This window comes from Entelurus aequoreus, linkage group LG20 (genome assembly GCF_033978785.1).
Source record: "Entelurus aequoreus isolate RoL-2023_Sb linkage group LG20, RoL_Eaeq_v1.1, whole genome shotgun sequence".
In the NCBI taxonomy this organism is placed as follows: Eukaryota; Metazoa; Chordata; class Actinopteri; order Syngnathiformes; family Syngnathidae; genus Entelurus; species Entelurus aequoreus.
This window is the reverse complement of record NC_084750.1, coordinates 35468501-35485789: the sequence shown is the minus strand read 5'-3', so window position 1 is coordinate 35485789 and position 17289 is coordinate 35468501. Positions and strand designations below refer to the sequence as shown.

Here is a 17289-nt window from a genome sequence, read left to right as displayed (position 1 = left end):
GAGCTAAGCACCATCACACTAAGCATTCGTTGCATGAGCATACTAGCTTTGTTAGACAAGATCATAGACTGTATTGGACAATATAGTTTACATACGAAATGTCCATTTCCATTTTTTTTTTACAAGTAATAGGTGAGTAAGGCATTTACATTTTCTTATAAAGGAGGAAATGACCAAGTTTGGCGTCCGATGAAATAATCTTCTCCGCCTTCTTTCATCCTCGATACAAATCTTCGTTTTGTTCCTGGCTTTGTCATGAATAAGTTGAGAATCGTAATGACACCTTTTAGATTTACTAAGGTCTGACATGTTTAGTAACTTTACCGGAGGCAGTAGCCAGACGAAGATGCCGGTGCGTAACTGGCAACCTGGATGTAACACACTCACAGACTTTCTCATTGGTCAAATAGTTAAGGGCGGGGCATCGAAATGAAAACAATACGATTTCGGGGCTGTAAATCTAATTTTGAAATGAGCATATCCCGGCTGAACTACTGTTATCAGTTATAGATGTATTCGAAAAGAACATGATTTATCAATGCCTTTTGACATATCAGGGCCATTTAATGATGACTTGACATGAAATGATTACATATGGCTCCTTTTAATCAATGTTTTCCTTTTACAATGCATTTTATCGTGCATTACTACATTGTATTTCCCTGGGATGCAAATGCCACCAATTCAGTGGAATGGACTGCAAATAACACTGTCCCCTCCATGTGTAATGGCAGCGGCAGCTGTACAGCCGTTTTGAAACCAAAACAAAGGTTCCACAGATCTTTTTTCTTGCGCCATGAAGACAATCTCTTCAAAAAGATGTGTGTTAATCAGAGCAGTGTGGTATACAACAAATGAGGAAGTCTGCCTAATCATTGCCGGACAATAAAGAGGAAAAGTTACATAACAAAAGATCTAACCTGCTGCCTGTTAATAAAGCTGAATTATTTATACATACTTAGAAAAAAAAGGTTTGCATGAAAGTTTTAAGCTATAATTATTGATGCATAAAGTAGTGGTGTTATTGTTTTCATGGGTTTGTCAGCTGGTTTTGAGCAAGCCAGTGAAAGTTACTATATTTGTAAAGCCTTAACAGACATTTGCAATGTAATTAATGACAATGATATTGCTTTGCCGTTTAATAATATGTAAATACACTGAATGCTTAAGCCTGGCAGAGTTACGTCGTCCATTTTTACATTTTCTTCATGTTTTCCCTCACAGCAATACTCATTGTTTACAGTGTTAATTTTTTACTCACTGCACAAAGCTGTCTTGAATGCATTTCCACCCAGCAAGGACGGGGGCATAAACCAAAGACTGTTTCTTGTGTCATTTCTGTATCGTTTTGCAGATTAAATTGTTGTCTAAGCCTATTCTGATTTCCCACCTGTTGTCTTCCCTGTGGGTTGAAATGTTGGTATCAATTCGATACCGAGTACCGGTACATACCGGGCCAGATGATACTGATGCAGATACTTTTTAATGATTTTGTAATTATGCACTTTAATTGTGTTGATCATATATAATCAGAATAAAACAGGATTTTTTTTATTTGTGAATAAAATACATGTGTAATATGTGTAACGATATCAAAATAATTATTTCAGTTTATTACGTATTATCGTTTGAGCAAAATAAGCAAAAGCAAAAATAACCTGGGTTTGTGAACAATATATAAATACAACATTATAAGGAAAACAAAAATATATTTGAAAAAAAAGAAACATCGATTCCATTATGCTGATATCGAACCGGTACTAATCGATACTGGTGACCTCAGGCTCGATCCGCCAGTGCTGACAGATCCAAGATGGCGGCACGTCAGGTAAGCGAATGTGTATCAACTTAGCTCATTTCCAAAAGCGTATTCTTCGAAGATAAATGTAATTTAAAACCAATTTAACAACCCTAATGCTGTAATGAAATGCAACATATAAAACTAGCTAGAAAAAATTCGCCGTCGGTTTTTGTTTTTAGCCTAATTGCCTGACGTGATGTATTTGTCAGGAAAGCTAACATGCTAATAAGACTCAATAAATATCGCAGTTTAACATATTTAGAATGATTGTTTGTTCTTTAAAGCGTATTTGAAGACAATTGTTATTTTAAAATAATTACCCATGAGCAATGTGACAATGTATAACAACACATTTTGACACACGTAGTATTTGAAAAAAAACATCTGAACTGTGTTCTGTTTGTTTGATTGATTGATGGATTGAAACTTTTATTAGTAGATTGCACAGTGAAGTACATATTCAGTACAATTGACCACTAAATGGTAACACCCGAATACGTTTTTCAACTTGTTTAAGTCGGGGTCCACTTAAAATGATTCATGATACAAATATATACTATCAAATATATACTAACATCATAATACAGTCATCACACAAGATAATCATCTGAGTATATACATTGAATTATTGACATTATTTACAATCCGGGGTGTGGGATATGGAGGGGGGGGGGGGGGGGGGGGTTAGGTTTGGTTGGTATCAACACTTCAGTCATCAACAATCAGCATCAACAATTGCATCATCAGAGAAATGGACATTGAAACAGTGTAGGACTGACTTGGTAGGATATGTACAGCAAGTAGTGGACACAGAGAGAGATCAGAAAGTATAAGAAAAAGTGTCTACATTTGATTATTTACATTTGATTATTTACAATCTGAAGAGGTATTATGTGGAAGGGAGGAGAAGGTGTTAGTTTAGGGTTGTAGTTGCCTGGAGGTGGTCTTTTAGTGCGGTTTTGAAGGAGGATAGAGATGCCCTTTCTTTTACACCTGTTGGGAGTGCATTCCAATGTGTTCCACTCAAATATGATATACAGGTATATATTAGTATTTTTATCAGTTTAGAATGTTATTTATGTAAACCTCATTGCCCTCTTTGCTAAAATGTTAAACACTGTTACCTATCATCTGCTCAGAATAAGCAATATGCTCTGAAGCAAGGATGCACAAAGTGGGGCCCGCGGGCCAACTTTGTTCTGCCATATCCTTTTGTTTGGACCGCTAAAGAGATTTCTACCAAATGTAATACATATTCATCTCTTTCAAGCTGCACAATCATTGATTGCATGGCTACACTGTAACAAAGTCAGGCTATGTCTACACTAAGCCGGATAACCCCTTAAACCAGACCTGGGCAAATTAAGGCCCGGGGGCCGCATGCGGCCTGTTAACCTTTTCAATCTGGCCCGCCGGACATTCCCAAATAAGTACTAAATCTGTAAAATGGAAACTGTAGCTGCCATTATGATGTGCAGTGATGTTTTTAGATTACCGTACATTTTGAACTATACAAAGTATTTCAATGGTTGGAATTTGCGCTTTTTCAGGATATACTAGTTACTATGATGATCTACGTCACAGCAGCTCAGACGAGGCACCAAGCAGTGTGGGTGGGATGCATTTCCACAGAGTGTTTCTAGAGCGGCCAGCCTAAAATGCGGGTGTCTGTGACAGTTGCCGTAGGAGATCATTACAACTAAGTTCTTAAGCTTAGTGATATGTAACATACGTCAGATTGTAGGTGTTTTTTTTTTACCCTCGCATTCATATTTCGCTGTTTGTTGCATTTTGGTTGCGTGTCGCTTGATTGTAAAATATGTCGATTGAGAGGTGGTGTGATGTTCATATGTTGTCAATATTCAGTGTTTTATCGTTCATAGTTAATATTGTAAATCCCACATTTTTTATTTTCATGTACATTCTGGGTGTCTCATTCAGTAAAAAAATGGAAAATTCCATTCTGTTTTTTTAAGGCGGTGTGTCATAACGTTTTTAGCATTCAATCAGATATTATTGTGAGTTTATTGTATTAGTGTTCCTAATAATAGCTATACGGCCCCCAGACACGTTTTCTTCTCTAAATTTGGCCCCCGAGTCAAAATAATTGCCCAGGTTTGCCTTAAACGAATAATTATTTAGCCTAAGCCCCGTTTCAGCCACACTAAACTATCGTTTAAGGTCCCCCTCCTCGGACAATTTTTTACATGGGTAAGTCCGCCGTGTATTTCTTGAATCTCCGGCTCTTAGCTTTGTATACACTCAGTGATCGATTACAAACTGAGTTTCGAGAGGAAGTGACGTCAGAAAGAACGCGCCACAGCCAGCTTCATAAAAAAGCGGTTACGTAACTCGGAAATATGGAGGCGAGTCGTCCAGACATGCCCGTGTTTCTCCTTCTGCATGTACAGACGCTTGTGGAAATCACACATGAATACCTTAAAGGCCTACTGAAATGATTTTTTTTATTTAAACGGGGATAGCAGATCCATTCTGTGTCTTACTTGATCATTTCGCGATATTGCCATATTTTTGCTGAAAGGATTTAGTATAGAACAACGACGATAAAGTTCGCAACTTTTGGTCTCTGATAAAAAAAGCCTTGCCCCTACCGGAAGTAGCGTGACGTAGTCAGTTGTTCGCCTCCTCATATTTTCCTATTGTTTTCAATGCAGCTAGAGCGATTCGGACCGAGAAAGCGACGATTACCCCATTAATTTGAGCGAGGATGAAAGATTTGTGGATGAGGAACGTGAGAGTGAAGGACTAGAGTGCAGTGCAGGATGTATCTCTTTTCGCTCTGACCGTAACTTAGGTACAAGCTGGCTCATTGGATTCCACACTCTCTCCTTTTTCTATTGTGGATCACGGATTTGTATTTCAAACCACCTCGGATACTATATCCTCTTGAAAATGAGAGTCGAGAACGCGAAATGGACATTCACAGTGACTTTTATCTCCACGACAATACATCGACGAAACACTTTAGCTACGGAGCTAACGTGATAGCATCGTGCTTAACTGCATATAGAAACAAAATAAATAAATCCCCGACTGGAAGAATAGACAAAAGATCAACAATATTATTAAACCATGGACATGTAAATACACGGTTAATGCTTTCCAGCCTGGCGAAGGTTAACAACTGCTGCTAACGACGCCATTGAAGCTAACTTAGCTAGGGAGCTAACGTGATAGCATCAGGCTCAAATGCAGATAGAAACAAAATACATAAATCCCTGACTAGAAGGATAGACAGAAAATCAACAATACTATTAAACCATGAACATGTAAATACACGGTTAATGCTTTCCAGCTTGGCGAAGCTTAAAAATGCTGTTGCTAACGACGCCATTGAAGCTAACTTAGTATAACGGGACCTCACAGAGCTATGATAAATACATTAGCGCTCCACCTATGCCAGCCAGCCCTCATCTGCTCATCAACACCCGTGCTCACCTGCGTTCCAGCGATCGACGGAAGGACGAAGGACTTCACCACGATCATCCGTGCGGTCGGTGGCTAGCGTCGGCTAGCGCGTCTGCTATCCGAGTCAAAGTCTTCCTGGTTGTGTTGCTGTAGTCCGCTGCAATACACCGATCCCACCTACAACTTTCTTCTTTGCAGTCTTCATTGTTCATTAAACAAATTGCAAAAGATTCACCAACACAGATGTCCAGAATACTGTGGAATTATGAGATGAAAACAGAGCTATTTTGTATTGTATTCAATGGGGTACCGATACTTCTGTTTCACTGGCTACGTCACGCGCATACGTCATCATCCAAAGGCGTTTTCAACCGGAAGTTTAGCGGGAAATTTAAAATTGCACTTTATAAGTTAACCCGGCCGTATTGGCATGTGTTGCAATGTTAAGATTTCATCATTGATATATAAACTATCAGACTGCGTGGTCGGTAGTAGTGGGTTTCAGTAGGCCTTTAAGAGAAAGCGATTGCAGCTATTTGGGATACAACACTTCTCAGACGGCAAGAGAACTTTCCAATGTCCAGGTCAGCTGTGATTCTACTTACCCAAAAACTTTGTCCATTTGTCGAAGGAGAGACAACGAGAATGCGGGCTCCCGTGGATATGATAAAAAAGTTAGCGTGTGCTTTGTATTACCTGGCCGTCGAGGGAAGACTACCGAAAACATCAAATGCATTTAGACTGCAAAGCAGACTGTATCAGTTATTGTCCGCCATGTATGTCGTGGACTTAACGTCTAGGTCCAGAGTATATAAAGTCACCAAAAAGGAATGGACAATGAAGGTGAAGGCAAAAGAGTGAGGAGTGTCCTGACCAGATATCTTGATCCCTAGTTTGATTGATGTAAAATGTTCTTTATCACATTGTTTATGTGTCTAATAAAGATTTGATTAATTTATGACGGCTCAGGTGTGATTCACTACAATAGGGCCCCAGAGCACACTGGATTCCAGTTAATTGAAATAACACAACACTGGATATTGTTCAGATAAGTTAAATTAAATTTAAGATCTTGCACACAAAGCAACACTGGAGGTGACTATGACGTGCGCGTTTTCTGCGCATGTGTACTAGGTTGCGTTACGCCGGCTGATGGAGGAGGGGAGGTTTTTTTTTTAGATTTTACTGTAAAAACCTGACAGCTCAGTTGCCAGAAATGTAACGTAAAATCATCAGTGGTACCATTTTTCCATTTATAGTAATGCACTGTAAAAAACAGGGAACGTAAAAAAAGAGCACCTTGCTTGCCAAAATTCTGTTGTAAAAATAAAAGTGTTACTGTTTTTCAATTTATAGTAATGCAGTCCGAAAAATGGCCCTAGATTTTACGGTAAAAAAAATAGCAGCTCAGTCACCAGAATTTTAACACAAAACCAACAATAGTACAGTTTTTCAATGTACAGTAATTTGGTGTAAAAACACTGCAAATTTTATGGTAAAACTTTGGTGAATGAGCTGCCAAGTTTTGTTTTTAATCGTAAAATCTATAGATTATTTTTTTTACAGACTAATTATTTGTGTTTGAATTTGAGACTGGCGCTCTACTGTAAGGTTGTGACTTTTTGATGCTCTTTGGAAAAGGGTCATCTTGGTCGCCATGCTTTGCCTACGTCATATAGTGGAAACCTAAACCCTTCGAAATTTAGCATCATCCATATTCCTCAACTGTTTGCAAGTTTGAAAGCGATCAGATAAAATATCTTGGAGTAACTGGTTACAGAACAACACCTGGAAGTGGGGAAAATGTACACATAAGATGCAGAGTTGCATGTTAACTGAGTTGGACACAGAACTGTGTGACTATCTCTAATACCTAATATATATTTATTAGGGTTGTACGGTATACCGGTACTAGTACAGTATCGCGGTACTATAGAATAAAAAATGGTACCATACTCTGTTTGAAAAGTACCGGTTCTCCATTAGTTTTTCTGACGGCACGTCGTCACGTCACAACATTGCTGGTTTTACGAGCAGAGCATGTTCGGCAGCACACAATCACGGAGTACTTACAAGCAGACAGTGTGTGTAGACAGAAAAGGGAGAACGGACGTATTTTGGCTTAAAAGCTAAAGATTAAGGTGAAGCTATAACACTGAAACACTCTCAGGAAGAGGTGCTTTAAGACATGGCTAGCTAGCTAACAGCTAAAGTCCATCCGCAGTCGGCAGTGTTTTAGCTACTTCTAAATCGCTAATCCTTGTCTCCATGGCGACGAATAAAGTACGTTTCTTACAAGTATCATCCCTGCAGGACGAGGAATAGCTAAACATGCTTCACTACACACCGTAGCTCACCGGCGTCACCGCTAATGATGCTGTTCCTGAATGTAAACAAATGCCATGAGTGGCTCTACACCAGACATCCACTGTAATGATATCAAGTACAAGAGCGTATCTAGTCGATAATGCTATGATTACATCAATATTTTTTATCGTCACAAAATCTTTTTTCCGTATTTTAAAATTCATAATATGTTTATAAACTCAGGAAACATGTCCCTGGACACATGAGGACTTTGAATATGACCAATGTATGATCCTGTAACTACTTGGCATCGGATTGATACCTAAATTTGTGGTATCATCCAAAACTAATGTAAAGTATCAAACAACAGAAGAATAAGTGGTTATTACATTTTAACAGAAGTGTAGATAGAACATGTTAAAACAGAAAGTAAGCAGATATTAACAGTAAATTAACAAGCGGATTAATAATACATTTTTACAGCTTGTCCTCATAATTTTGACAAAATAATAAAATGAGAAATGACACAATATGTTACTGCATATGTCAGCAGACAAATTAGGAGCCTTTGTTTACTTACTACTAAAAGACAAGTTGTCTAGTATGGTCACTATTTTATTTAACGCCAAAATTGTTCTTCCATTGCAATAAGAAACATATGTTTAATGTACCGTAAGATTGTTTGTTAAAATAAAGGCAATAATGTAATTTTTTGTGGTCCCCTTTATTTAGAAAAGTATCGAAAAGTATCGAAATACATGTTGGTACCTGTACCAAAATATTGGAATCGGGACAACCCTAATATATATATATATACTGTATATATTCTTATTTCTATATTTTTATTTATTTATTTATTAAATACAAATTTAATTTTAGTTTTGCTTTTATATGTAGTTTAAAATGTTTTTTATGTATTTCATCATACCATTTATTTTCTTTTTTTAATACATTAGTTTCTATTACACATATTTTTACATTCTTCTTTTTATATCCATTTTGTTTATCAATGAATAAGATTTCCATCTATTGTGACCCATTCTTAATTTGTTCTCTCCCTCGCCATTACCAATTGAAAATTACATCATGCATCCATCCATTTTTTACCGCTTGTCCCTTTCGGGGTCGCGGGGGGTGCTGTAGCCTATCTCCGCTGCATTCGGGCGGAAGGCGGGGTACACCCTGGACAAGTCTCCATCTCATCACAGGGCCAACACAGATAGACAGACAACATTCACACTCGCATTCACACACTAGGGTCATCATTAACAAGAATATTATTATTAAGTAATAACCCGATTGTAGCTGAGATAGGCTCCAGGGCCCCCGCGACCCCGAAGGGAATAAGCGGTAGAAAATGGATGGATGGATAATAATAATAATTAACAAAATAAATGCACATAATCACGTTTCATCAAACATATATTAACGTTGTTGCCCTAGGGTAAACTGGGTATAACACATGGCACACTGACAAAGCTTAACCTATTGTTACTATAACAATCTACAATGTTAATGATGTAGGTTGCTTCTCTTTCTTCCCCTCCATTTTTCTGCATTCTTTCGTATCTCAAGTTATCATTACGTATATGTATTGTTGCATTTGAACAATTGTATTGTTGATAATAAAAGTAAAGTATTGGTATTGTTTATTATCAATAGCACTATTTCTATTGGTATTCATATTGCTCCATTTTTAGTGAAATAATGCTCATTGTCATTTCTGTATTTTTTATTTTATTTTCGCTAACTGCTTATTTGCTATTACTTTTACCATCATATTTGTACATGTCGTATTTGCTGATGTTGCTCTGTTGTTGTTGTTGTTGTTGTGTTTGCTGTTGTTGTTTTTGTTTCTCTGTCTAATCCCCCTCTTGTCCCCACAATTCCCCCCTCTGTCTTCCTTTTTCTCTCTTTCTATCCCCTCCTGCTCCGGCCCGGCTGCACCAAATGATAATATAAATACATTTAATAAAGTCAAAATACAAGTAAGGCAACAAGAGAAGTATCCTACACTTCTCTTTTGTAAAGTAAATCTGAACAGCCGATATGGGCATCTACATCTGCTATATGATTTGCCCGAGAAGCTGGGCAGGACATTATAAAAATAAAAATTAAAATTAAAAAAAATAATATAATAATAACATGAATGCATTTATTTATTTTGCAGCGGCTGACATACTATCATTTTTCCTCAAATGCTCCATGCAGTGTACTCATCTGGTATGTACTATGACTGCATTTCATACTTCAGTGTATGTTTAAAAAATGCAACATAATGAATTCAACTGATGTTTTTTTTCCCCCTGAACGCTGCCTGGATTTTATCTTTACACCAGACGGGGGCGATGTTGTACCACTGGATTACTGTCCTGCAAGCGCTTACATGATTTGTGCCTCTTAAGAATTGGATTAAAGTGTTGGAGCCAGTGTTGCTGATTGGAAGTACTGCACTGCACAAACATAAGGTACTTGGATGCTGTTTGTCATTGTCCCACTCAGCAAAAAGTGCATTGAAAGAAACAACTATCTTGGCTTTTAATCATAAATAATCAACATATTTTCTGCTGCAGGAGTAGTTTAGCTCATATTGACTTGCATTGGATTGGGATTTAGCATCTTTCATACACAAATAGTATCCAAGTGCTTCGCCGTTTATGTACGGGGCCCTCAGTGGAGGCCTTACTAAGACACTCACAGCCACTTAATTAGTTACACCTGCTATCTCTAGAAAGAACGAACAATTATTACAACTTTATTTGAGACAGTATTCAAAAATAGGTTTATTATTGTGGTTTGTACTGCAATAATAGTTTTCTCATTTTCAGTAGCGAAGTAAGACCTCTGCAGTTTAAGAAACGTCAGTAAAATGGTGTGCAGGGTTATACAATATACACATTTGTGGGGGGCTGTTTTTTTAAATCAAGCAAAAAAGAAAAAAGGCTAAATACGATCTAGTGTTCCTATTTAAATACACCACTTTGTGCTATAGGTGAAAGCTAGGGCTGCAACTATCAATTATTTTGATTACCGTATTGTTCGGACTATAGGCACACTTAAAATCCTTTCATTTTCTCAAAAATCGACAGTGTGCCTTTTAACCCGGTGTGCCTAATGTACAGATTAACTCTGGTTGTGCTTCCCGAACTAGAAGCATTTTTTTTGTGGTACATGATGTAATGATGAGTGTGACCAGTAGATGGCATTCAAACATAAGCGATACGTGTGGACTGCAGGCTGTCAAGAAATGACTCTAGCAACTACTGGTTAGCAAGCAAGCCCAAAACGTTGATGTTTCATTGGGAATATAGAACATTACACACAGCGCTCAAAAATCAGTCAAAATGTTTGAGTACGACTTTGGTAAGATACAAAGTCGCATCGCTTGATGGATTATATGAGCATTACGTCGGCTGTAGTTAGACTTCTACGCTTCAACATACGGGTATTATTATGGTGTGTGTATAAGGACCCCAAACGAGCACCTATTAGTAGACTTCTTATCTGGCATTTTGTTTCAACCTATTATGCAAAGTCAACTTTTATCTACCTATTGGCACCTGTTGATGTGTATTTGGGATCTGCATAAGTCCTGAAAATGTGCGTGCTTCTGCCATTGTTGATATGCTTCTTCTTTTTCTCTATTCTCTTGTTGTAGGGCATTCATTCTCTGCTGTTGCCATTTTGTTATATAAAGTAACGTAAACTTCTAACTTATATCTGTCAGTAGACTCGCTATGGAAGTGCTAAAACTACTGGTACAACAAAGATGACGAGAAAAAGACCCTGTCGGAGGGGAGCCACGTAAATAATACGGCGAACCAAACGGCGCATCCTGAGGAGACGGTCAGAAAGCAACTTGAAGATGGTGTGTAAAATATAATCTATGCAATATATTGACCAAAGAACCACAATTACATGTTATGTATATCACAAGGAAGTGTTTTAAATGTTGACAAAAAAATCACATGATCCATTTTAATAGTCCGTATAATCCAGTGCGCCTTATGGTCCGAAAGATATGGTAGTCAACTAGTCAAATGATCGTTTATACATGTTTGAGTCCACAACATGATTTTGACTCATTTTAAAAAGCTATCATTACGGTCTGGCTTGGGTGTTGTTGATATAGATCCCCGGAAGTCCAGGGAAAATGAATTTATTCACAAAAATAAATAGTGCAACAGGGAAGTGCACATGAAGCGTGGGGAAAGCTTTACAGTATGGAAGCAAACAAAGTAAACCAGCATTAAAAGCATCCTGTTTGGCAACCGGGGACAGGTGTGTCCTGATTTCCAATCAGGCACAGGTGAGAAAGCCAGCGCTCAGACAAAAAAAGTGGTGGAGGCAAACAGGAAGTGGAAACAAAATTAAAAGCTCTGGACAGGAAATAAATAAAGAAACTAAATAAAATAATCATAAAGGCCAAACTGTGATAGCTATTATAAATTGTAACAGTAGAAACATTAATTACTTAGGACATATTGTTTTAGTTTAGTACAAAAAGTAAAATCTAAATAAAGACTTAAAGTGCAAAATGTCCTGTAACCATGACATTAATTGCAAAAGAAATGTAAATGTCCATCTATCCATCCATTCATTTACTACCGCTTGTCATGGGGGCAAGGGCACTGGAGCCTATTCCAGCTGCACTCGGGCGGAAGGCAGGGTACACCCTGGACAAATTGCCACCTCAACGCAGGGCGAAATGTAAATATAAAGACTTTTATTCACCTCTCAATGGGAAAATTCCAAGGTTGGGGTGCAGATTTGCTGACAAAAAATTATTAGAAGAATAACTAATATTGCACACATGCTTTCATGATCCCACCTGACAGTTTTGGACATTATTTTTAGCTTCCTGTCTTTTGTATTGTTTCCTGACCAGTGCTTGTATTTTTTGTTCTGCTTCCTGTCTGCCTTTGTTTTCTAGACACTTTACTTCTGGCTTGAGCACCTGTCCCCAGTTAGTAATCAGGATACGCACCTGCTGGCAGTCCCTAATCGGGAATCGTCTTATCTGTGCATTTCCCTGCTGCACTAGCTACTTGTGTGTTAAATAAATACACTTTTACTTTCAAGGTGTCCCCGCATCTTGGGGTCACAACTACTGCAACAATGTGTATTTGTGACAATTGGTACACTAAGAGCCTGATCTACTAAAGGTTTGCGTGTACTAAAACACATAGTAACTTAATAGCCCACGCAAAGCTGATCCTCTAAACTGGTGCGCAGAAGATTGTGTCTCTTAAATGAGCAAAATAAACAACGCAGTCCATTTAGCGTGTCTGTCTTCATGAATGCAGAATATATGCTGATCACCAGAACTCCCACAATACTTAGAGGAGTCGGAGATGCAAATATAATCATTCAGTACATGCAATATGATTCATCAAGACTAAAACTGTGTTGCTGGCACTATTTTTCGTCTATATTTAGCATGTATGAAATGTATGGGCAAACTGGCACAGTTACACAAATGGCTGTGAGAAAAAAGATGAACGATGAGAGAATCCTTCATCCTACGTGTGTGTCATCCTATTTGGACTGCCATAAATAACAAATAATCACAACACACATCCCAAATGACAACAAGAGAGTCGGAGAAAAGAAGAGGGAATATTCAAGCGGGCGATTTATATATTTTAAAAAAAACCTAGTGGAAGATGGCAGAAGGATTGTCTTCCTTCGATTTTTCTTTTAGCGATGTAGACGACGTCCACTTGGCCACATTTGGACAAATGTATGCGCCTGGATAAAACATTAATTTTAGTTGTTTACCAGGTAAGCCCAAATCAAAACTGCTCGCGACAAGGAAGAAGTGGAATACACATTTAAGAACACACATGATTGTGACATGTGATGACTTTTGCTACAGTATAACATGTCTAAATGCTACATTTGATTTTCATTGGTGTTTTAGAACAAGACAGTAGCTGACATTTTGTTCATTATTTCTACTGTTTATATTTTGACATTGAATAGTTAATTGAATCATTTTGAAACATAAACAATATTACTGCAAGATATTTGTTGTTTCATGCTATAAATCACAAATGACTAATCAGATAAAGGAAGTTGGCTAATAGAATAAACATTGTTTGTACTCTTTATGATTTTTGCATTTGGAGCGGTTAGAAGTGGAGAGGGAGTCAAAGAGACATAAATTGGCTATAAAATCTAAGACAGAATCCACTAAAGCAGAAACAAAAAGGAAAATGCAAGCTGCTCAGAAATTTGCCAGGAAGGCTCATGTCAGAGCCTTCAAAGCAAAAATGCCAAAGTAATGTGTGAATGAACCAAAGTAATGTGTCCATCCATCCATCCATTTTCTACCGCTTGTCCCTTACGGGGTCGCGGGGGGTGCTGGAGCCTATCTCAGCTGCATTCGGGCGGAAGGCGGGGTACACCCTGGACAAGTCGCCACCTCATCGCAGGGCCAACACAGATAGACAAACAATATTCACACTCACATTCACACACCAGGGCCAATTTAGTGTAAATAATGTAAATAACTAGATGACCCATCTGTGGCTGTGAAGTGAACACTAGTAAGGTTGTAAATAGTGTGAATAGAGTAGGCTAACCCATGTGGTTCCTGTGGATGTGAACACAAGTTGTAATTACTGTAGTGTGTAAATAACATAGTGACTGAAACAGACATAGTCATTCATTTGGATGAATGGGGTATGTAGTTATGTCTTAGACTTAAACTTCCTTTTTTATTGTCATTCAAATTTGAACTTTACAGTACAGATAAGAACGAAATGTCGTTGCATTAGCTCATGGTAGTGCAGGATATCAACTCTGTTGATCATTTTTCAATTCTTTAAACACTAAAACATCTTTAAATTGTGTTTTTTTTTTGGCTAATTTTACATGTTAAATTGCTGAAAAACCAGGAGCTTCGGTTTCTGCCTTGTCCCCGCACCAGGGCACCTCCCTGGGCCTGCGGCCCCCAGACCTCCGGCTTATTTTCAGTCTTTTTCTTTAAATTCAAATCACATGCCTGGTTTAAGTAACGTAGCATGTTAGACACTACTTAAGTATGTGTCTTAAGTGCTTTAATTATTTAATTTTTTATCTTTGAATTGGGACATAGGTTCTGTGCAGAGTTCTTCGCTCTAGGTTTTGGATGTTATTCCACTGTGCATTTGCACCTAATGTTGTGTCCGTAGAGTGTATAGGTAGGCTTACTCAGCCTTGAAGTGGTCACACAATAATCAAATGAAAATGTTCTCCTGGCAGTCATTCGTTCATGCGGGTTGCCATGGTGACATCCATCAATTAAACCTGGAGGAATGCATTGCTTGGCGTGAGCAGTAAACAATTTCTTATGCTTCAATGATGACCTCTGAAAGTGCAGCCGAAGTCCCAAGGCATTCTCTGTTTGGCATAGTCAGTTATTTGGTTGGATTACAACACACAGGAGTGAACCTAATGCAGACACAGCAACAGTTTTTATTGAGTTCATGATGATACGCAGGAGCCTATTGTCACTTTTGTTGGATTTAAAAGTGTGTGTTGCTAATCACTTCCATCAAGGTACATCCACTCCTCCACCAAGACATGATCTGTAAGAAATACAAGGAAGCTGCCACTCCACATGATTACCCTCATCCGTCATTCTCAATTCGGTGTCAAACAGATTTAGTCACTAATTTATCACTAAATAGGATTTAATCTGACCAATATGAATTTTTCCCGCATAGAAATCAATCATTTCGTGCAGATTTGGGTGAATGCACCCTGACAACTGCAGCAATGCTAATGGTTTTGTGGATGTTTCTGGACACACTCTCAGTCAAGGAAGTTCATTTCACTATGTAAAGCGCTTTGAGTCACTAGAGAAAAGCGCTATATAAATATAATTCAGTTCATTTAGGAAAGAGGCATTAGAGGTGTTGTGTCACATGAGCGATCGAGAGCATCCAGGAAGAGAATCGATTAGATACGGCCTGAGCACAGCAGCTAAGTGATCACTTTGTAATGAAGTGTCTGCGTGTTTTTTTTAAATATAGAATTGTTGGACTTTGTCCTCTCGCTAGCATTGACATAATTTTGGAATGGACTTAAAATATCTGAAATGTGTAATATCACTTTCTCTCATATTGTGCTGTTTGTTTACACTACACTTTTGCCCTGGTGCAGGGGTGTCCAAAGTGCAGCTTGGGGACCATTTTCGGCCTTTTCGGTTTCTTGTACTTCCGCCTGATTGTAGCTGAGATAGGCTCCAGCGCCCCCCGCAACCCCGAAGGGAATAAGCGGTAGAAAATGGATGGATGGATGGATGTACGCCCATGGTATATTCTAATATTTAGAATATACCATGGGCGTACATCCATCCATCTATCTTATTAATAAATAATTACTTTTGTATTTAGAATCTAAATACAAAAGTAATTCTTTATTAATAAGATAAATTATTTGTAGGGATGTTCTGATCAGGGTTTTATGCTGCTGATTCCGATTTCGATCATCCTTGAGTGTGATTGGCCGATATTGACACTGATCAAATGTCCATCCATCCATTTTCTACCGCTTGTCCCTTTTGAGGTAGCGGGGGGTGCTGGAGCCTATCTCAGCCGCATTCAAATTTAATAACTGTAAAATCTAAAATGTACTTGTGTTAGTGCTATTGACAGTTTAACTATATCAATGTAATATTTAAAGTATTCCCTTATTCTCTTACATTTTCTGAGCAAAACAAAGTCAATAGTACTAAGGACTAAAGAAAAGTAAAAACTACCAATTATTGTTCATTTAAATAATTTTAAATAAGTCCTCCTATGTCAAGGAACTATTTCTTGAATTTGTAAACATGAACAAAAACAATATAAAATAATAATTTTGATAAGATAAAACATTTTCCTTGATAAGTTTAGTCCCGATCATACAGTATATGGGTATCGACACCACTAATATATGGATCGATCCGTCCTCCCTTTACGTGTTATGTTCTGACTGTAAAAACAGTTGTTGTTTTAATATTATATTATAAATATTATACTACTACTACTATATTAAAATATTATATTATTTTATCCTCCCTCTAGTCTTATTAATCTACTTGTTAATTCCCTGCTTACTTTCTGCTGGAACTTGATTTCTTTAATACCTCTTAAACTTTACTAATCACTTATTTCTTGGTGTTGTCTTAAACTAGCTTAGCGGCTACTCTAGCTGTTAGCATTCCTTCTCCTGGTCTCGGTGTGCAATTTGTTCAGCCTCGTCCCCCAGTGATAATGATATTTGATGAGGATATTTAAGATACTAAAAATGCAGTTTATTTGTCGCAACGGGGGTGATTATTATTCATTTGGGGGAGCGGCTCCACTGTAAATGGGGACAAATAATTAGCTGCTAGCCGCTTGAATTTGAGTTTGAGTTTATTTCGAACATGCAAGCATACTACATGATACATCACAATTTCCAGTGTCTCTTTTCAACATGTTCGAAAAGGAGTAGGAAGAAGCAGAGCTTATTTAATCCTACCCCTTTTCTTTTACATAACAGTTGCTAAAACTTTTGTTCACTTCCTGTTCTCAATTTATTCACAATATACTCCATAAGTAATCACAATAAAAATAAATAAATAATAATAATTGGTGAAGTAAGTTACATTTCATATGATGAGATAAGTAAGATTGTTGTGAGAGTGAAAGAATGGATGAATTAAATAAATTCAGCCGAGGGACTAAAATTTAAGCTTTTATGATCGGCGATCGGAAAATATTAACCGGCATTGGCAA

The 17289-nt window shown here is 37.7% G+C and overlaps 1 long non-coding RNA gene across 2 annotated transcripts; it reads left to right on the top strand.

Moving 5' to 3' along the window:
• Positions 1-1806: 1806 nt before the first annotated feature.
• Positions 1807-15719, top strand: LOC133635688 (uncharacterized). 2 transcript variants are annotated; one of them, XR_009822111.1, is made up of 4 exons: positions 1807-1828; positions 9708-9760; positions 9877-10005; positions 11268-15719. It is a non-coding gene; the product is annotated as an uncharacterized LOC133635688 (long non-coding RNA). The 2 variants fall into 2 exon arrangements; XR_009822112.1 differs by having other exon boundaries at positions 11265-15719.
• Positions 15720-17289: the final 1570 nt, after the last annotated feature.